Consider the following 23,432-nt stretch of genomic DNA (forward strand, 5'->3'; position numbering starts at 1 on the left):
GATGGACCATGCACCCTCCAGTGGATGCAGTGGAATAAGGAAAAGAATGCAAGAGTCACCAGGTGATGCTTATCCCTCCAACCATTCCAGTTCCACATACGGCACAGGGCTGGATGCCACCATGGCAACGCTAATGTTCTGTCACGAGCATACTGCCTGGTGTCCCAAGTTGCCCAACTCTATGGGGGGATATGTGACGGGGCAAGGCCAGATGGCTATGGAAGAGTAGTCTTATTGGGATCCGGGAAGTGGGCAGGCGAAGCCCGTCCACTGCTAAAGGATCCCCCCAGCCTAAAAGTGGGATACACAGGACCTAGATACCCAAAAAATTCTGGGGAACAACTAATGAAATAACAGGAACAGGAGTGCGGTCAAAGGGTCAAATGAAGGGAACCGGCTGGCGACATCGTCCAGAGAACCCCGGACAGCGCCCACTGCTCCTCAAAGGCGTCAAGGGAGTCAGAGGACGCCGTCCAGAGGAACTCTGCCCGGATACGTGAATGGACCGAGGATCGGAAATAGGCCCCACAGTCACAGGAGATTCCATCGGCCAACCTCCTCACTCTGGTTTTATAGATGGCCATTTTAGCTAGGGTCAGGAGGAGGTTGACAAGGAGATCCCGTGACTTTGTGGGGCCATGGATAGGGAATGCATAGATAAGAAGGTGAGGGGAAAAGTGCAACCAAAAGTGTAATAAAATATTGGTGAGGAGCCGGAATAGGGGCTGCAGCCTGGCACACTCCAGGTATATATGTGCCAGGGTTTCCCTCATGCCGCAAAAGGGGCAGGTGCCTGGGATTGAGGTGAACCGTGCCAAGCTATGGAAGAGTAGTGGGAGATAGATATATTAGCTCCAGGCTAAACAAATCCCTGGTACCAGGATAAGTGAAATGGCAGCTGCTCCAGGTCAATTAAGACACCTGGGGCCAATTAAGAACTTTCCAGAAGGCAGGGAGAAGACTAGGTTGATTGGGACACCTGAAGCCAATCAGGGGCTGGCTGAAACTAATTAAAAGCCTCCCAGTTAGTCAGGTGGGTGTGCATGTCAGGAGCTGGGGGAAGAAGTTGCGCGGTTGGAGAGGCTGAGTAGTACACACCATATCAGGTACAAGGAAGGAGGCCCTGAGGTAAGAGTGAAGTGGAGCTTGAGGAAGTGAGAGCTGCTGTGGGGGAAGTAGCCCAGGGAATTGTACATGTGATGTTTCTAAAAGGTCAGCTACCATAGCTGATACTATTAGGGTCCCTGGGCTGGAGCCCGGAGTAGAGGGTGGGCCTGGGCTCCCTGTCCACCTTTGCCCCTGATTAATCACTGAGACTGGGAGACAATAGAGACTGTGCAAGGAAGTATAACTTCTCCTCACCTCCCTCGCTGGCTTATGATGAAAATGGCTCAGTAGACTGTGACCCTTGTCTCTAGAGAAAGAAGGGTTACGTGGAGGGTCACAGTGAGCCTCTGAGGCTAGCGAAATCCGCCAGGAAATGCGGGACCCACGGAGGCAAGGACAGAGCTTTGTCACACCTGTTAAACTAAATTCAAATAAGCCTAATGTAAACCAAAATACACACAGCTTTTTGCACCAGTATCATTCAATTTAAAGTTACACCTTAAACTAAACCAGTGCAGTTTTTCCTGTAGACGAGCCCTAAGGCAGCAAAATGTTCAGTAACAGTGACAGTGGTTGAGGGTTGTCAGAGGGCATATGTTTCCAATTTAATTGTAGTTGAAAATACCTTTAAAGTCAGGGCTTCAATCTATTTGTTATATTATTGTTCTTTCTTTATATAGTTATATATATTTATTGTCAAAACAAAATGTATTGTACTGTAATCAATTATACACGATCCTGTTAAAATCTATATTTTATAATCTTATTTTACACAAGTAGCATCCACTAATTGTATTAACATGAAGGGTGGGATTGAAAAACTGTTTTGTTTAGAAGTGATGCCATATAGCTGTGCTTTTATTAATTCTGTACTTCAAGTGTAAGACCTATTAAAAGAGCTAAAGGCCAGATGTAGCCCAGGGCTTTGGTCATTGTTGTGGTTTTAGAGGAAGTGGGGGAATAGTTGCTCTAGCTTATAGCTTTTGGACAATTATGACAAACCTCTTTCTCAGGCTCCTTGAGTATTAGTCTTTACATTATCTTCTTTCCTCTGTCCTCCCGTTCTTTCTATCCTCACTCTATTCCTCCCCCTTGTTCTGCCACCTCAATATCTTCCTAGTTTTCTTTTTTTTTATCTTCTATCCTCCTCTTGTTCTCTTTAAGTCTCATGTAGGCCCCTCTGATGGGGCTACACTAAGACTGAAACAGGGGAAGAGTTGGAGAACAGCGGAAGAATTGAAGAATTGGCCGGGAACAATGAACCGCAGCCACTGGGAGCTGCGGGCGGCTGTGCCTGTGGATGGTCAATGTAAACAAACTGTCTCGTGGCCCGCCCGCGGATTACCCTGATGGTCTGTGTGCGGCCGCAGGCTGCAGGTTGCCCACCACTGATCTAAACCAAAGAAAATCTCTCTCGCTCATTCCTTGCTCGTCCTTACCCTTCAAGGTCAAGTATTCTCTGTCAACCTCTTGAAAAACATGCACACATAAGTTATGTAGGCTTTTCCTTGCTATCATTGATACTTACAAAAGTAAGAGTAAATATGTAAGAGGGGTTGTGAAATTTTTTTTCTTCATGTAACAGGCCTCCAGCCTCAAAAAGTTGAGAAACACTGAACTAAACTAAACTTCAAATTATTGTTGGTCTTTGAAGCTTAAATAAATGTTACATATTAGCATAAAGGGGAATGAATCCTTTTGTTCATAGCTTTCCAAAAGAGTATGTATTCACTTTTTGCAGACGCCATTTCCCATAAGCTAAGGGAACAGTAAAGCATTGCTTAATAATCAGAGTGTGGAACAGAGTCATCTAAAGTTAAACTACATTGGTGGAAAAATTATAGGCCAAGGGCCTGATCCAGGAAAGCACTTAATCAAATCCTTAATTTTAAGCACACAAGTAGTCTCACTGAAGTCCCTGAACAGACTTGTGCAGCTGGGTATGGTGCCCAGATGCAGTGAAAACCATGGATTTCAGCTATACGAGCATGTCGAAGAGTAGAGAACTACAAAGAGTACAGTAACAGCTGAAAAGTATAGTTGAGGAGAGGGGTGGTATCTCATATGCCATCAACCAAATTGTTAACTATGATGCATAAAGGAGAAAACATAACTTTCATACTCAGATCTTAGACTGGGTTTGCAGTATTGGCAGTTAGAAAAAATAATTTGTTAACCAAGCAAGACATTAAGAGACAAACATTAAATTCCAGTGCGGTTTATTATCACTTCCGAGAATATAAACACAATTTAAATCAATGACTGGCTGTTAACCAGACATTTCTTCAAACATCCAAACTTTCAGGCAGCCTACATTTTGTTTACTCATACAAAACCCATATTTATTTGTGTGTGCAAATGGGAGAAATGCGTATGTATTTGTGTGTGCAAATTTACTGTTTATATAGACACATTTTTCATGTAAACACAACAGAGACCTGCTGAAAACTTAGCCCTTTAGCCCTTGTCTACAATGAGCAAGTAAGAACTGTGGACTTTCATGATTCTGTATTCTCCTAGTTCTTTTCTTGTCTTTTAGACTGCTCTTTCCATGTGCCCCATCAGCTTTTCCTCCTGTTCTCCTCTCCTGTGTTGTTAGTTTTTATTCTAGTATCCCAGAGGGCTTTGGTTTCAGGATCCTCTTCTCTCTCTACACCCAATCTGTCCCTGAGGACCTCATGTGTTTCATGGCCACCACTACCATCTCTATGTCAATGACTCCTGAATCTACCTCTCCATCTGTGATCTATACCTCCCTGTTCAGTCCTACATATATGTGTGCCTCTGACATCCCCTACAGCATATTTCACTCTCAGTTTGCTCTACTGTCTTTGTTTTTAAGAAAATCCTAATTTTCCTCTGAAAAAATCCCTTTCTCCTCCCTTTTTTATCACTGTTGATAATTCTGTGCTTCTCCTCCCCATCACCAAGCTATACAACTGTGGTGTCACATATGACTCCTTTTCTCCCACTATATGTAAGATGGTGCCAAACCTGTCAATTCTTCCTTATAACATCTTACACCTGCCTGTTCCTCTCAATCCTTACTATCAAAGCTCTGCTCCAAACGTCGGTCATCTCTTGCCTCAGTTACTATGTTATGCTTCTATAGATCCTTGTATCAGAATATCTCAAAGCACTATATCTATGAAGCATGAAATCTCTTCCCCCCTCTGTTTTCTGATTCTCACTTTGCCCCGCCCTCGTCCATCAACCATTCATTTGTTAAAATGGTTTTTGTTGGCCACCACTGAGACCATGTCACTCTCCTTTTTGAATCCTTTCATTGGGACCCATTGCCTTCTGCATCAGGTAAAATCTTCTGTCCTCACTTTCAGGGCCCTGCACAGCTTTGTTCCTGCCTTTCTGTCTTTGTCTTTGCTCCCACACAAGTTGTTCAACCCAAGACTTCCCCTTCCTTACCTCTCGTCTTAGGGTATGTCTACACGAAAAATGGCGATAGTGGCACAGCTACAGTGCTGCAGCTGTTCCACTGTAGTGCAATAGTATAGGTACTTGCTACAGAGACAGAAGGGGTTTTTCCATTGCTGAGTTAATCCCCACCTCACCCTCGAGAGGCAGTAGCTAGGTTGATGAAATAATTCTTTTGTCAATCTCCAGTGTCTATACTGGGGCATAGGCTAGTTTAGCTATGTGTTTCAGGAATACGAATGTAGTAATGTAGCTAGGTTGAACTATGTTTTGGGTTTAGACCAGGCCCTAGTAATTTCTTTCATGCTGAGCCTTGTTTCTGGAACAACTGTCCTGATCTTGTAAAACAAATCCACCCTTTTCTCTTTTAGATCTTTCCATAAAATGTACTTCTTCTATAAAGCTGAGTGCCTTTCCCATCACTCTTTTTCTTGTCATAAAAATGAAAATAATAATAATACAACCATACTAGTTAAAAAACAATGAGATTAGCTATTTCTGACTTTAGATGTTCTCAAATGGAATTATATGACTTCCTTTCCTATGTGTTTGTACAATGCCTAGTTTACACAATAGTCCCCAGCCAATCCTGATTGGAACCTCTGGGTATTGCTGTAATAATTGTAATCATGGCTATAATAAGTAAGTAGCCACATAAAACATATTGATTGCTGTTTAAAGAACAGAAAAGAAGTTTTCTTTTATGATTATTGAAGTCAATGACAAAACTTCATCAGGGGGAGCAGAAGCAGGTTCTCCATCCACAAATTAAGTGTGTGGTTTAGTGCTTTGCTGGGGTTTAGGACTTAAATATGTGGGGAAGCACACCAACTTCCTCTGCTAGGTAGATCCAAAGCAGCTGAGGGATGGCATCCATTACAGCAGTCAACCCTGGTTGCAAAAGGAATGACAGAAATATTGGTGTTCAGCTGTGGGGTTACTTGAAAGTTGGATCCTTACAAGTCACTCCCAAGTAAAATACAATCACAGCTTCTCTTGTCCATCAGCAAGATAACATAAGCAAATATTCAGCATCATTTTCTGTATTGCTATCTTGAACATGTAATTTTAGGTGGCTATCTGAAATGAATGACCAGCAATGATGCTATTAACAAGAGAACAGATGGGCTACAGAATTTTATTTCTGTACTTGATCATAAGTTTGAGACATTTCAGAATAAGTATTAGAATGACTCAAAGAAATATTCTGTCCGTGAAGCAAATTCAGAGGAGTACAACTTTCTCAAAATGATTTTGAAAGTAAACAAAAGAGTTTAAGGCCAGAACTGACTCCTTTGAAATTCAGCTATGAAATGAGGGATCATCCACAATGCTAAATATACTTTGGGGCTGAGCACCAAAGATATGTGAATTTTGTAATTAATTAGATTTAGTAAAGAGACAGAAAAATCTTGAGAACTTTTTTTAAAGTAGAGCTCTGATATGTTGGAAAATAAGAACAAAATTCTCAGAGGGTCTTGCTCAAAGTCCAGAATCAGCATTACTTCTTCCCTTGAAGAGAGTGAAAACTAGAGGAGGGTAGAATACATACAGTCTTATTATCCCTTTTCATTGTGGATCAAAGAAATAGAATCCTCAGGGCTACCAGGCTTTTGATTTCTTGGAGTGGATCTGGAGTACAGATTTCTATGGACTGCATTGTAACCGTTCTTGGTTTATTGCTGTTGGATATACTGTACCTCCTCAATACTCTGAAATATCAGTTCCTACAGGGGACTTCTTATATGCGCTGCATTGTTTGTGGTATAAATGATTGTTTGAAACTGGGTATAATATGAGTGAACCTATCTTGCCGTTCACAGAAGCTATGTTTTATTATGAGAAGTTTTTTTTCCTTTTTGTAGTCTTTCTTTGCATTTGAGTTGAATTTTCTTTATCCCAGCCCTATCATATCTACAGACTCTACCTATATTATATACTAAAAGCCACAGAGTTGTTGATTTGTATTTACTTATTTATTTCTGTACAGTTCTATGAAACTTGGATGATCAATGCTATTTAAAATCAATATGCATACATACAGAAGTATCACAGATAATTATAGTATATATATATATATATATATATATATATATATATATATATATATATATGCAAATATGAATGAACTACTGTATGTAGGTTTTAATATCGAGGTAGGTCATATAGATATATAACACATCTAACCACAAAATGCCAGTGCAAAAAAGCAGGTCAGCTTTGAGGTGTTTGTGCTGATTCAAAAGTGTCTGATTATGGAATACTGATGCTGGAATGGCAGAAATGTGTTAAATCTGGTGTAGATATTAAATGTGTACAAAGTACCAAAAACTCTATTAGTAAATTATATTCTGACGAGAAAAAGCAAATATCAGAATAGTGAGGGCTGCCTTATAAGGGAACTTGTTGCTACCTAAAACCAGGGTGAATTGATTTAAATCAAATTTAAATCAAATTTAAACCAAATCATGATTTAAATTACTAGTCAGGAAGACTTGATTTAATCATGGATTTCTACATAAAAGTGCATTCTTGTTGGTTGTTATAACCTTAATATATATTCTTCACAACTCAGAGATATATGTAGGTTTCAGTTTTAGAAGGTACACACAATACATTTTTAAAGTGATTTATTTTGAAAACTTTTTAGATTAGTTTTACAGCTATATCAGAAAATGAATGATTGTTTAGTTATTTCATTTACCAAAGGTAACTGAAGCAGATATTTATGAAGTCATTGGGAGGTGAGCTGTCTCCAATTCAACAGGTTAATCATTAATATTTGGAGGATTTTCTTGCCATGCTGTATTAGGAGGAGAGCATCACCAGACATTTAAATTGTTTTATATAACTAAAACAACGTTATGTATTCTGGATTTTTTTCTTCAACAGCAAACATATAATATTTTAACAAAATAAGCATATGAATTTTTGAATTCAATTAAATATTAAAGTTTTTTTAAAATCAGGTTTGTTTTTGTTAAAATTGTTTTTAACTAAAATAGTTAAATGAAATTTAAAAAAAACCCAACAAATTAAATCCACTATGTCAGCCAGGTCAACATGAGAAACTTAAAATATTGGCTTCTGCAACTAACTCAGTTGTCTTTACTTTCATTTTCCTGTTTGTTCATAATCTGGAAAAGAAAAACAAGCTTTCCTGCTTTTTCAGGTCCCAAACGATTTCTCAATTTGGAATGAATTAGTCCAAAGGAAGAAAATATTCTTTCTACACCGGCAGAAGAAGCTACTGCTGTTAAAAGTGAGATTATCACTTCAACAGTCTCTGAATCCAAGTGCTTAAGTGACTTCTACCAGGTCACTGGTGTGACTTTCTTTAAAACATCATCAGCAAACATAGATTTCTTGAATGGTTCACCCTTAGCTCTGAAGTTTATTATAGTTGGCATTATGGAGGGATGATTGCTGGATGTTCATGTCATAGCCAACTCCTCTTTGTCAGCAGTTAAGGTTTGACCCTGGTACCAAGTATTGAGAATATTTGCAAGAAAATGAGATGGAGATACTGCTTGTCCTATTTGTTTTTTTAATGCTTGTAATTTAACTCTGTCATTGCATATTTCTCTTTTTAAGATCTCACTCAGTTCCTTCCAATTTTCAACAGTGTCAGCAATAAAACAGCTATTTCCCTGCATTTTGTTCAAGGCTACAGAAATAGGCTTCAGGGTACTCAGCATGTGTTCAACATGTCTCTTAAGCCCAATGTTGAGAACACTGGCTGTTGCAGTGCCATCTATTTTTTTCACAATTTTGTTCACAAACTGTCATCAGATTAGGCCAGTTCTTGATATAGTGCTCAAAATAGTCCACTCCTGAGTTCCATTGTGTGTCTGGTGGGAGAGTTAGCTTGGTTCCTCCCACTTTTTTCAGAGCAGCTGCTGCAAAGTGGTTTTATGGAAGAATTTTGCAATTTCAACAACAGTAGGCTTTATTTCTGGAACACTGAAGTCTTTGGCTAGGAGGTGCGTCAAATGAGCACTGCAACCGTATGTTATTAACTTGGAACTCTCTTCACTCTCTTCTAAATTTCTTCTCATCTTGGATACATTTGCAGCATTGTCTGTGACCAAGCTGTGTACTGGACATTTGAATTTTTTTTCACAGTTTGTTATAGCTTTTACTGCTGCTACTTGTAAGTATTCTGCTGTGTGTGCATTTCCTGATGTATCAATTGTTTCTGTAAGGAAGACATTCCCTTCTTCTTTTGTCACACAAGCACCTACAGCAGGATCATTGTGGACATTGCTTCACCCATCAAGATTCAGGTTAACAATGTAACCCTCTAGACTTTTGCACACTGCTCAATTTTTCTTTCATACACTTTATCCAGCAATTTGCCCATGACATCAGCTCTGTTGGGTGGACAGTATTCTGGGGTCTTAATGACTGAACCATGTTAATGAAGTATGGGTTCTCAATCATACGGAAAGGACAGTTTGTTCCATAAACAAACCAAGCAATTTTTTAATCAATTACTCCTTTTTGTAATCTGCTGGTTCTTATCACAAATTTACCTATGGTTGTTTCTGGATGACAGAGATTTTTTTTTCTTTTTGCTACAGGTGATATACTGTGGCTATGTGACATAGATGATGTGACTGAAACACTATCATTGGCAGATAACTGTGAAACTATAGAAAATGATGGTGATCTTGAAGGTGGATAGTCTTCAGAATCCTGTATGTTGAGGATGGATTCTCCTAAACAAAATAAGTCAATGCAGTTATTTAATTATTATTACCATAATGCTCATATAGTTTTATTCATTGAATTCATTGACACTCAGTACTACTTTAAAGGTGAAATTGTAAATGGAAGATCTGCCTATTTAAGCTGTTTATTTTTTATCACAACTGCATCTAAAATGATAGTACCATAGAGTAACAACTGTATTTTTTGCTCAAACACAAGAATTTAAGAATAGTCCAGAAGGAAGACAGGCAGTCCTTAAGAAAGAAGTATGAAATAAAAAAGTTTACCAACCTGAAGATCCTGCATATTCTGACATGTTTCTTTCATCATCTTCAGTGCAGCTTCCTCCTGAGATGGAACACTTCTCATGATGATGTTTCATTCAGGCAACCAGGCCTTGCGTTTCTTTGTTGCACTGTTTGCATTTTGCATGCATGGCTGTGTTAGCCACAGGTAGAGGAACTTCATTAAAATATTCCCAAACGGGGTCTCTTTTACAGCTTGCTGCCATTATAGGTTTTCCCTTCTAGTGAGAGAATGGTATGGTAGATCTCAAATCAATGAAGGCTATATTCAGAAAGACCTCAAGACTTCTGGAATATGCTGCTCAAGCAGTTTCACTTTTGTTTCTACTGCCTGTCCCTCCCTTCTCACATTTATCTCCAGACTTCTTCTACTTGTCCAGATCTATTCTGCCTCCAACAATCTTCTATTTGTTGAACTTTTTGAAACTTTGCACTTTTAGCGAGAGATAAGGGATTGACTCTGTGTACACAAATTTGGAGTGGGACAATAGGGTTGAGGTCTGTTATTTCTCACCTGTGGAGGTTTTTCACCTTCCTCTGTAGCATGGGGCACAGGTCACTTGATGGAGGATTCTCTGCTCCTTGAAGTCTTTAAACCACCATTTGATGACTTCAATAGCTCAGACATAGGTGAGGTTTTTCGCAGGAGTGGGTGGGCGAGATTCTGTGGCCTGCGTTGTGCAGGAGGTCAGACTAGATGATCAGAATGGTCCCTTCTGACCTTAGTATCTATGTATCTATTTATGTATTGAAAAACATTTTTGCTGTTAACAAGCATGTTATCTCTGGAGACACAAATCCACAGTTTGAGAACTGCAAAACTAAGTATCTCTGATGATATCTTCTAGACTGAGCACTGAGTCCCATTGAGTAGATAGAAAGATTAACCTAAATAATCTATACAGAAGCCCCTGGAATCCCATAAAATTGGGTCCCTATTGGAACTCATTTAAAACTTTTCTTAAACATTACATGAATATATTGTCTCATACTACAGAATTAGAATTTATAAACCCTGTTCCATGATGAGATATCGTTGAGCTATAATGTATCTTAATTAAAACTATCTTTAGATAGGTTTTTTTCCTCAAAAAGCATTTTATCAAAAAAAATCCAATTTAAATAAAAAAAATCTGATTTTTTTTATTTTTTAAAAAAATCATTGATTTTTATCTACCCTGCTTAAGACTTTATGTAAATCTTGCTGTCAAACAGATTAATGCTGCTTTGTAGTCTTTATGAGAAAGCTATTAAGTGTGGAGATAGTTTTTAAAAATTAAAATGGAAACATACAGAAAGAGGGTGGGTTTAGCATTAGCTGCTTTGTAGCTGGCATTTATATTTTGATTTTGAAGCAAGAAACTTTCTTCTATATACTGTGAAGGCATAAAACATAAGGAGAAAAGGTATCTGTTTGAATATGGCAGGATGGTAGTCTGCTCTGAAGGTATACTGAATGACTGCCTTTTTTTGTGTCAGAATCAAGACTTAGACTTCCTGAGGATGTACGTGAAGTATGTTTTTTTTAAAGCTTCCTGGGGGTTTTTATGTAAACTTTTAATGCTGCACATGGCGGGGCAGGGTGAGAGTATGGACAGGAGGAAATTTATAAATACCCAAGATGTTTATTCAGGGAAGTGGCAAAGCAAAGCTCTTGTTTGTTCATGAATGACTGACAATCTTTTGGTGCTTTGTTAATTTTTTGGTGGTAAATGTGTATTCTGAGTGGGTATGGGGGATATTTCTGATATGAACTGTAAGATCAGATTCAGCCCTGATGTAAATTAATGAAGTCTTTATACCAATGGAAGTTGCACCTCTTTATGCTAGGGCCATAATCTCTAAATAATGCCCAGTGGTTGATATGTTGTGAGAGAGGAGGTTGTGTTTTGTGGCCAGGGAAAAGTAAGTTGCCTCCATATTTGTCTTTCTTTAGAGCTCAGTCCAAGAGCTTTATCTGTGGAAAATCAGAGGGAGCCAATGCCTTCAAAGGGACATATGTACAATGCGACAGAGCAGTTGTCTCGTTGAAGAAATCTGGAATGAGACTGTTGAGAGTCCAAAAATGAAAGCCTACCCTGGTGGCCAACAGCTTCCTGTACATAGTTCCTGGACGATTTTCTCCTAGCAACCTATTTGAAGGAAAAGATGCCCCATCCCTTTGCATTTTGGAAGTCTCTCTAGTTTTGATAATCTGAGGGGGAAAGAAAAGTTTAGTGTCTGTTGGGCTGCTCCAACCAACAACAATTAATTTGTGGGTGAGGGACTGTTAGGCGCATGTCAGACTCAGAACAATATTTCTGGTTTTCATGCACTGACTCATCAGTGTTTATAGGCTTCCACATGTCAATTGCCCTGAGGTAACCTGGTAAGGAAGGATATGACTAAGCCAATTACATTGGCTGAGAGCCTAAAATACATCCTGCTTCAAGGATAAGATCACATTTCTGTCATACTTCCAGTAGTTCTGGTAAAAGAAACCAGAGTTATCATCTTTGGAATTCTTTTTTAAATGAGCCTAAATGTTTTGGAGGAGTCTAGTTGTCCCCTTTGTGTATGTGTGAGCTCTAGTGACTGAGATGATGTAGTAAATAATTTATTCTATATACATAATCTTTGTTGTGAGACATGGAAGAATGTCATTCAGTAGAAGAGGATGTGGAAAGCCAGTTGCTTCACATCTGATATTTATTTCGTATTAGATTGCATGATGTACACAAAAGACTGGACTGACCTTTATCTTTTCTAAGTTTTTTTTTTTTTTTTAAGGAATGGCAGCACAATTTGTCCACTGTGAGGCCTTCCCACCCTACTCAACAATTCCTAGCCTGCTCTTAGGAACTATATAAATACATAAATAATTATGATAACCATCTAGCTTCTTCCTGTCACTTGCCAAACCACGTGCCCTTATAGACATTATGTGATGAAAAGAAAGGAAGAGCAAAGACAAGTTTTTATATTTAGATTGTAAACTCTTTGGGGCAGAGATTGTCTTTTTGCTCTGTTTGTACAGTGCCTAGCACAATGGGGTCCTGATCCACGACTCAGGTTTCTAGTGCTATGGTAATAAAGAATAAATTAATAATATTTAGAAGTTATGTGCAGAATGGGGAAAAGGGGATTGTATCCCTTTTTACTACTTTATGATGTATAAAGAAGTGTCTTGAAGGGGATTAGTGGTAGGATATGTTTGTTTTTTAATTTAGGAATATCAGTCTGATCTTCCCTAGTTTTGCTGGAAGGCTTGCTGGAGCTATTACATGTGACTCTTCTCACCCTCTAACCACAATTAACAGGCTGGATTATCAATTTTTTAACAAAGTGCACCTTTCTCCTAAATGTTTTAGACATTGGCATTAAATAGGTCAAAACAAAACCCAAAAAGTTATAAACAGTCTCACTGCATGTCCTTCCAGGTTTCAGAGTAGCAGCCGTGTTAGTCTGTATTCGCAAAAAGAAAAGGAGTACTTGTGGCACCTTAGAGACTAACAAATTTATTAGAGCATAAGCTTTCGTGAGCTACAGCTCACTTCATCGGATGTCCTTCCCTGTCTCAAAAACTGAGCTTTCAATCTCAAGAGAGATCATAATCCTATCAGTTCCCCATAGATGTCAAGGAAGAGACATAATCTGTATTTCTAAATTAAAATGCAAGCCAACACCCTCCCTCACCTTTCTCCTCTTCCCTTTATTAAAAAAAGGGGGAAATAACCTTTCAGGTTGCCTATGTACATCATAAAAAAAAAAGGGGGAGGCAAAAAAAGGTACAAACTCAATTTGTTTCCATTGCAGAGTCACACTAGATGTCTTGGAGTTATCTAGTTGCGGTTTTAGATGAAAGTAGTCATTCAGGAGTTTCTCACTTCCCAGTGAAAAAAGCCAGAAAAGGAACAGCATCCTGGGATTCCTATAGAACTACATAACACTAACCCCATCACCATCTCTGAAAGCCTTGGAGGTAGCCTCAGGAGCAAGGATCCTCAAATACGAGCAGGGCGCTGCAAAAGAGTCAACTAAACATAGTCAGTTAAATGAATAAACTATTTGCTTTACCTTTTATTTTAACCTACAAGGTGAACTCCACTGATAGAAATTGTGGCTTTCCTTTCTACAGATGGGGTCTGCACTGGTGATGCTACACCATTGGCTGGCCATAAATTGCTGAAATCAGAGCAGATTCCCATTGTAGACAAGAGTGTGTTTGTGTGTGTGTAATTTTGTACTTAGGGGTTAATTTCATTTTTGAGGATCCTTTTGCTCTGAACTGGAAAGAGGTTCGCTAACCACTGCGGGGTGAAAGTAACACAGAAGACTTACCAGTATGGGGGCCTGGCTGTGGATCCCAAGAAGGGGCGAGGCCTTGGGTGGAAGGGGTGAGGCTGGGGGTCAGCCTCCCCCAGCCAGCCCATCCGGACTGCCTGGCCCACGCCACCAGGGGCTCCAGTGGTGATTTAAAAGGGCCTGTGGCTCCTGCTGCGACAGCGGTGGCCAGGAGCCCCAGGCCCTTTTAAATCTCCAGTCCCTGGGGCAGTTGCCCCTTTTACCACCCCACCCCCATTGGCCGCCCTGGTAGGGTCTCTGACAGAGGTGAGGGGGAAAAGAGGCAGCGACGCTAAAGTGGCAACACTTTAACATCGGTTGTGTATGGGCTGCTACTGGCGGTCACTTCTTATTGGTACGCTGTACCGGCCTACTTTCACCCCTGTCACTAGGAGATATCAGTGTCCCTTGTACAGTTTCAGACATGCTGTACAGAGCAGTGAAGTGAAACAGAAATAGTCAATCTCACTTCCCTGTGTATGTCCTGTCCATATAGAGAAACAGGAACCAAACTAAGTTTAAATGGGGTTTAAAGGAACAAGACATTGGTTTGTACAAGGGAGAAAAGTTACCTAAAGTACCCATGTAGTTGACTTTAGAACAATGTACACAAATTGTTACCATGTCACTGGGAAAGCAAGAGAGTCAGAGAGACTAGAATCCATGAAACACAGAGAATTTCACATATACTATTCTGCGTAGGTTCTCCTACAGTGCTCATCATTGTATATCTTTGTGCCTTCTAGAAGTGCATTAAGCAATGTGACTAAACATCTGTCACATGTTACTTGGTCTCCCATCTTCTCCCCAAGAGGAGATGCACAGTCAGTGGAGTGTCTTGCTGTATGTATTAGTGAAGGCAAGGTCAAATAAATGCCCCTTGCACTTGGAATGGAAGGTGGTGAGGTTTGTAATGGTCCTTAATTTCTTTGGGAGTTTGTCTGGGCTCATCCCTGAGAAAGTTCTCTCTCTTGCACAAACGAGCTTTACTCTTATTGTTGAAAGTTCCATTTTGCCAGAGAAGCAGAGTTGTCAACCACAGTCTTCATCCTGGAGCTTTAGGTAGTCTTTTAGGCATCCTGGACCCAGGTGATGGAGCACCTTGAAGATAGGACCAAGACCTTGAACTAGATTTGATACTCTATGAGAAACCTGTGTGGAGAGCACAGAACAGGTTTCATGTACTTGTGGTAGCCTGTGTTGTTGAGGAGACATGCTGCAGTATTTTGTACTAGTTGGAGTATCTTAAGTGCAGAAGGCTTCATGCCCAGGTATTCCACATTCCTGTAGTCTAGCCAAGAGGTGACAAGGGTATAAATAACTGAGGTTGGGTCTGCATCCTACAACTGGAAATGGTGGAAAGCATTGCTTGTGGATGCTGCTATGTGGAAGCTTAGCATCTGCGACAAATCCAACAGTACTCCTAAACTTCAGACTGAATTGACCAATTGTGGGTGAGTGCCTTCAAACAAAGAAGACTGTGCAATGGCTGAAAACTCTGATAGATTCTTTTCTCTGCCCACCAGGGTCATTTCTGTTTTGCTCAGGTTTAGCATCACCTAACTGTTCATCCATGTGCTGATCTCATCCAAGCACTGGGCCATATTCGTGGTAGTGGTGTGATATTGCATGTTTCAAGGATAAAGGAAAGATTTCTCCTCTGAGTGATGCACTGGCTCTTTTGGTCAGGAGTGGCACCAGTGGTTCATGACTGTCTTTCCCAAGTCAGGAAGGGCCTGGGTCAGATTCACAGGTCTTGGGTTGAAAATCCATTAGGGTGTCCAGAACTTCTTGATGATTGTTTGTATTGAGCTCCAGGAAGGCAGGTGGGCTGGTGGATGTAGGCAGAATGGATCCATGCTGTTTGAGAAGGCTTTCTGAATGTATGTGATCTTTTTTCGTGAAGTAGGGTGATAATTCTTTGTAGAACTTGCTGCTCACTTCTGATGCAGGTTGTAGGCACTCAGAGTTGATGAAGCGGCTTACCACCCTGGATAGCTTTTTGGTGGTGAGGTTTTGCAGCTTCAGTGGAGGCTGAAGGGACGGCTCTCTTGCTGTACAATATGGCCTCCGTATAGACTTTGAGGAATTAATGTTTCATCCTGTGTGTAACAGCCTTTGCTTTCTGCTCTCACCATTTGAGTTTCTACCCTTTCTCTTCATCTGGGTCAGGGTGTCAGAAAACGAAAAACCTCAATGAGGAGGAAGAGGCCATTTTGGGGCTAATGTGTTAATGATTGAAATTATTGTACAATGGTAATGATTCAACAAGATCCTCAGCTCCCTATCTTATGGATGGAATGCTGTGGTACTTTAGCAGGTTTGGGAATTTGCTGGAGAACCTTTGTTTTAATTGATAGGACTCTTGAAATAATGTGACCTCAGTGTTTACCTTATTAGGCTAAAGTATTTAGCACAGCTGTTAGGAGTAGTTCATCATTTTTATCAAGGGTACAAATGGTACTTCATGGGGGTGGAGAAGTGTTCTGAATGCAGTGTACATTTTCATGTTTTAACTTGCTAATTTGTACACAATTAGGGGTTGAGAAAGAGAGAACACTTTGTCATCTTATGAAAATAACGAGCATCCCCTTATTACAATCTTCTGAGAGGTTTAAAGTGTGTTCATGAATAGGAGTATGATTCAAACAACATCTCAGAGTTTCATACATTTAGTCTCATTCAGTGGGGTCCATATACATTTTTCTGAATGTTCATTCCAAAACAAGATGTTTCTAACCTCCAGTGGTGCTGTAAACCCCATCCTTTCTGTCTTGGTGGCCCAAATGCTAGGAAACTCAGCAGCACTCCTATCAGAAGTGGAGCAATAACAAAGAAAGCCAGTCTCCTGCTCTGGGCTCACTGTCTGAGTTCTAATCTTCCTCATTCCTAGTCTCTCCCATTCCCCAGACCCAGTTCCAGTATCCTTGCCCAGCTAGTCCCAGTTCTACCCCTCCTCACACCCTAGTTCCTTGTCAGATCTCTTCCCACCCACTCATTTCCCCCCCTTGGTTCCTAGTCCCTGTCTCCTTGTCCAGCAAGTTGCAGTCTAGCTCTCTTCCCTCAGTTCCTTGTCTGATTTCAGGGTCCCACAACCCCTACTACAGCCAACTGGCTCTTAGACCATCCTGTTTCCCTCATCGGTTCCCAGTCCCACTCTACCCACCTGGCTCCTAATTCCAGGCTCCTTGCCCAACCAGTTCCAGCCTGCCCTCCGCACCTCCAGTTCCCAGTTCCATGTTTAGTTGCTCTCTGAGGATGGTGCATGTACAGTCTGGTCAGTGCTGGGACTAGACTTGAGCATGCTCAGTGAAGATGGAATCTTCTGGACTTCTAGCTACCAAAATGGAATGTCTCAACTGAGCATTTGCCAACTTCAATGTTTCAAAGACTTATAACCTGGCCAAACTTGGGATGGCAAAACGTACAGCCTTGACACAAAGGCCACTTCTTCACTGCTGGCATGGAAACATTTAGTTCAAATAGTTAATGTTTGGTAAAGTTGTAAGCAACTGAAGACAAGGACTTATAATGGGACATGTCAGGCAACCTTAACAGGCAGCACTACTAGTCCCACCTATAATATATAGGTAAGGCCTGTGAAGATTGCAGGTCACACATGTTTGCTGCTAAATCAACTAGAGGGCCGTTAAGGTAAGGATGGAGAATTGCATGCCATAGCATGCAGCCACTGTGGGCCACAACCCTTTTTTGAAGGTGTGGGTTGCTGTAACAATCTCCATTTCATGGGAGTTACACTTTTGGCAAGCTGCTAATGCAGCCTTCAATTGGGAAAAGTTTGGGTGCTCCTGCATTCAAAGCCATACAGAATTTTTTGGGGACCAAAAACAGAAACACCCCCCCACACATCCTTTCCCCAAAAATTTACCACAGAGGGAATAGCTGGTGGTGGTTAAGAGAAGTCAGGACTGCACTATCCCACAGCAGTAGCTTTTGTCCCACGAGGCTGGGCCTGATTTCCCGCTCTGGGCACTGTGATTTGTACATAGGGTCACAGCGTTTAAATTTGGCCCACCCCTCCCCCGCAGCATGACAGAGGGGCAGCTAGGCCAAACCTGAGCAACACTGTGACCCAGCATGCCAGTTTGGAACACCAGTTGGTTTGGGGCCTCTCTCAAAGAGGGGCCCAGGGCAAACTGCCTGTTTTGCCCCCCACTTGGGTGGTCCTGCCACAATCACAAGATAGACTTACCTTGAAGGGGAAACATCACCATCCTGCTTTCCTTCCTCCACTACCTAGCAAGGGGAGTGACAATTCCCCACAGTGCAACTAATCTGTGCACATCTGACAGATTTGCCTGATTATATTGATACAGTCCTAACAGCAAAATGTCTGAATAGTATTTAACATGGCAACAGCCATGTAACTATGTAAATACAGCTTGGTCCTCTTTTTGTTCCTTCTTGCTACTTAGCCTGCTTCCCCTCTTTCACTAGCTCCTAAATCAGAATTCTCCACCTACAGAGACGGCAGATTTTACATCTACTTTATCTAAGTGTATATGATTATGGTAGTGGATAACCAGGCTCCTCTTCCATTCTTCCTCATACTACCCAACATGCCTCTCTAAGCCCTCCCGCATACTGCCTCCCACCACTCACATAAAAGCACTGAGAGGATCGACAATAAGCACCTCAAAACACAGACCTGGAATCATAGAATCATAGAATATCAGGGTTGGAAGGGACCTCAGGAGGTCATCTAGTCCAACCTCCTGCTCAAAGCAGGACCAATCCCCAACTAAATCATCACAGACAGGGCTTTGTCAAGCCTGACCTTAAAAACTTCTAAGGAAGGAGATTCCACCACCTCCCTAGGTAACGCATTCTAGTGTTTCACCACCCTCCTAGTGAAAAAGTTTTTCCTAATATCCAACTTAAACCTCCCGCACAGCAACTTGAGACCATTACTCCTTGTTCTGTCATCTGCTACCACTGAGAACCATGTAGATCCATCCTCATTGGAACCCCCTTTCTGGTAGTTGAAAGCAGCTATCAAATCCTCCCTCATTCTTCTCTTCCACAGACTAAACAATCCCAGGTCCCTTAGCCTCTCCTCATAAGTCATGTGTTCCAGTCCCCTAATCATTTTTGTTGCCCTTCACTGGACATTTTCCAATTTTTCCACATCCTTCTTGTAGTGTGGGGCCCAAAACTGGACACAGTACTCCAGATGAGGCCTCACCAATGTCGAATAGAGGGGAACAATCACATCCCTTGATCTGCTGGCAATGCTCCTACTTATACAGCCCAAAATGCGATTGGCCTTCTTGGCAACAAGGGCACACTGTTGACTCATATCCAGCTTCTCGTCCACTGTAACCCCTAGGTCCTTTTCTGCAGAACTGTTGTCTAGCCATTCGGTCCCTAGTCTGTAGCGGTGCATGGGATTCTTCCATCCTAAGTGCAGGACTCTGCACTTGTCCTTGTTGAACCTCATCAGATTTCTTTTGGCCCAATCCTCTAATTTGTCTAGGTCCCTCTGTATCCTATCCCTAACCTCCAGCATATCAACCCCTCCTCCCAGTTTAGTGTCATGTGCAAACTTGCTGAGGGTGCAATCCACACCATCCTCCAGATCATTTATGAAGATATTGAATAAAACCGGCCCCAGGACCGACCCTTGGGGCACTCCGCTTGATACCGGCTGCCAACTAGACATGGAGCCACTGATCACTACCCATTGAGCCTGACAATCTAGCCAACTTTCTATTCACCTTATAGTCCATTCATCCAACCCATACTTCTTTAACTTGCTGGCAAGAATACTGTGGGAGACCGTGTCAAAAGCTTTGCTAAAGTCAAGGAACAACATATCTACTGCTTTCCCCTCATCCACAGAGCCAGTTATCTCATCATAGAAGGCAATTAGATTAGTCAGGCATGACTTGCCCTTGGTGAATCCATGCTGACTGTTCCTGATCACTTTCCTCTTCTCTAAGTACTTCAGAATTGATTCCTTGAGGACCTACTCCATGATTTTTCCAGGGACTGAGGTGAGGCTGACTGGCCTGTAGTTCCCAGGATCCTCCTTCTTCCCTTTTTTAAAGATGGACACTACATTAGCCTTTTTCCAGTTGTCCGGGACTTCCGATTGCCATGAGTTTTCAAAGATAATGGCCAATGTCTCTACAATCACATCCGCCAACTCCTTTAGCACTCTCAGATGCAGTGCATCCAGCCCCATGGACTTGTGCTCGTCCAGCTTTTCTAAATAGTCCCGAACCACTTCTTTCTCCACAGAGGGCTGGTCATCTCCTCCCCATGCTGTGCTGTCCAGTGCAGTAGTCTGGGAGCTGACCTTGTTTGTGAAGACAGAGGCAAAAAAAGCATTGAGTACATTAGCTTTTTCCACATCCTCTGTCATTCAGAGGTTGCCTCCCTCATTCAGTAAGGGGCCCACACTTTCCTTGACTTTCTTCTTGTTGCTAACATACCTGAAGAAACCCTTCTTGTTACTCTTAACATCTCTCGCTAGCTGCAACTCCAGGTGTGATTTGGCCTTCCTGATTTCACTCCTGCATGCCTGAGCAATATTTTTATACTCCTCCCTGGTCATTTGTCCAATCTTGCACTTCTTGTAAACTTCTTTTTTGTGTTTAAGATCAACAAGGATTTCACTTTTAAGCCAAACTGGTCGCCTACCATATTTACTATTCTTTCTACACATCGGGATGCTTTGTCCCTGTAACCTCAATAAGGATTCTTTGAAATACAGCCAGCTCTCCTGGACTCCTTTCCCCCTCATGTTATTCTCCCAGGGGATCCTGCCCATAAGTTCCCTGAGGGAGTCAAAGTCTGCTTTTCTGAAGTCCAGGGTCCGTATTCTGCTGCTCTCCTTTCTTCCCTGTGTCAGGATCCTGAACTCGACCATCTCATGGTCACTGCCTCCCAGGTTCCCATAAACTTTTGCTTCCCCTACTCATTTTTCCTGGTTTGTGAGCAGCAGGTCCAGAAGAGCTCTGCCCCTAGTTGGTTCCTCCAGCACTTGCACCAGGAAATTGTCCCCTACACTTTCCTAAAACTTCCTGGATTGTCTGTGCACCGCTGTATTGCTCTCCCAGCAGATATCAGGGTGATTGAAGTCTCCCATGAGAACCAGGGCCTGCGATCTAGTAACTTCTGTTAGTTGCTGGAAGAAAGCCTCGTTCACCTCACACCCCTGGTCCGGTGGTCTATAGCAGACTCCCACCATGACATCACCCTTGTTGCTCACACTTCTAAACTTAATCCAGAGACTCTCAGGTTTTTCTCCAGTTTCATACTTCTGCTCTGAGCAGTCATACTGCTCCCTTACATACAATGCAACTCACCCACCTTTTCTGCCCTGCCTGTCCTTTCTGAACAGTTTATATCCATCCATGACAGTACTCCAGTCATGTGAGTTATCCCACCAAGTCTCTGTTATTCCAATCACATCATAATTCCTTGACTGTACCAGGACTTCCAGTTCTCCCTGCTTGTTTCCCAGGCTTCTTGCATTTGTGTATAGGCACTTGAGATAACTCGCTGATCATCCCTCTTTCTCAGTATGAGGCAGGAGCCCTCCCCTCTCGTGTGCTCCTGCTCGTGCTTCCTCCCGGTATCCCACTTCCTCACTTACCTCAGGGCTCCTTCCCCCGGTGAATCTAGTTTAAAGCCCTCCTCACTAGGTTAGCCAGCCTGCTTGCGAAGATGCTCTTCCCTCTCTTCGTTAGGTGAAGCCCGTCTTTGCCTAGCACTAGAATGAAATAGTTCTGTTTGAGAAAAACCGATTTAATAAAGGAAGAATAAACCTGCAGCTGCTTTACACTGTGTCCTAAAAAAACAAGGAAAATAATGTCAGGATTTCCAAAAGCACCTAGTGATGTTTGGCTACAGTTGCTTGGGAATTTTTTGATGAAAGTTTTGTTGTTGTTGCTGGAAAATGTTGATTTGTCAAAAAGGTTTCTCAGGCCCAGAATGGAATTTCTGATCAAAATGTTGGAGTCCCGCATAGCCAAGAGTCCAGTGGTTAGGGTGCTCAGCTAGGCTATAGGGAAACCCAGGTTCACTTCCCCAGCTCTGTATCCAGCAGAGCAGGGATGTCAACCTATGTCAAAATGTGAAAGTTCTCAGGTTTGTCCTGATGCAAAGTGGGAACATTTTTGTGGGATGGAAAACTGTTTCCCACCGAGCTCCAATTTTGGGTTCCCAAAATGAAACATTTTAAAGCGGTCTGATTTTGGGAGCACTTTCTGAAAATCTGAAGGTGTCTCAAGTTAGGCCCCCAAGTTACTCTTGTGAAAATCTTGACCATCCATTCTAATCTTCACCCTGATCCTGCAAACAGTTACATGTGTGAGTAACTCTGTGCATATGGGTAGCCCCTATTCCATGTGTAAAATTACATTCGTAAGGGTTTGCAGCAAAGTTTTACACAAACAGACATTTATAATTAAAAACGCTTCCTATTCCTCAGGCTGTTGCTCTCAGTCTTTCCACCGTTTCCTTGAATAAAAGAAAAAAACTAAGTCAATCAGGTACAAAAAAGCCCTCACAGCTGCTAAAATTATTGACACAATGTAAAGATAACATAAAATCCCAAGAGAAAAATGTATCAACTTACTCTGATGTGGTGCATCATGGCCCTGAATGTCCTGTGACAGTCCTTGAACTGCCTCCTCCCTGCACAGCTGCTGTCATATCAGCACAGCTTTGATGGGGAAAGGTTGCTGGCCACAACAATCTCACTGTAGGGGCACAGATCTGACGTACCTTGTCCTCACTGTAAAAGATCTATTGGAACACAGGGTCTTATTCATCAGAACATGGGGATTGCCATGCTGGACCAGACCCACCTAGTCCAGTGTCCTGTTTCAGACAGGAGCCAATGCTTGCTGCTTCCGAGGACAATGTGAGAAGCACTGTGGTGGACAACTATGAAACAGTTCATAGGCTTAAAAGAAATTTCCACTCTCTGTTAGTGGCTGTCTTAAACCTGGAAACATGAGGGTTTTATAATTTGCTATTTCAGCTTCTTGCCTCCTAATTCCCTTTATTGGGCAAAATAAAAACAGGAAAAGAAATGAGACCCTACTCCTGCTCCTTCTGAAGTCAATAACCAGACTCCTGTTGTTTTTGATTGTGCAGGATCAAGCCCTTAATAATCATAATGACAAAGAATGACAGCAATTCAATATCTATAATTTCTAAGCAACCAACTTCCTCTGTGGATCCCATTTTAGGTTGAGGCATATTGGGGACTGTCTCACCCAATGGTGATCTTAGAGCTGCCCTGCATCAACATTTTCTGCCATGCAGTCAGGTGCCTTGTACAGAAAAAACACATGTGAACAATATTTTACACATACACACAGTAGGGTAGATCACAATAGATGTCAATAGACTATAGGAATAAATAAGACATTATTTTCTGGCGGCTGTGTGATGTGTCCCTACTACCCAGACTTCTGATTGATGTTATTGAAGAATCCATTTTTATTGGATTCATTACGTCCCTAGTTCATAATTGTCAGAGAGAGGCAGCTCAGCAGCACAAGGACAATGTAC

The sequence above is a fragment of the Dermochelys coriacea genome, chromosome 3 (genome assembly GCF_009764565.3).
Source record: "Dermochelys coriacea isolate rDerCor1 chromosome 3, rDerCor1.pri.v4, whole genome shotgun sequence".
Taxonomy (NCBI): Eukaryota; Metazoa; Chordata; order Testudines; family Dermochelyidae; genus Dermochelys; species Dermochelys coriacea.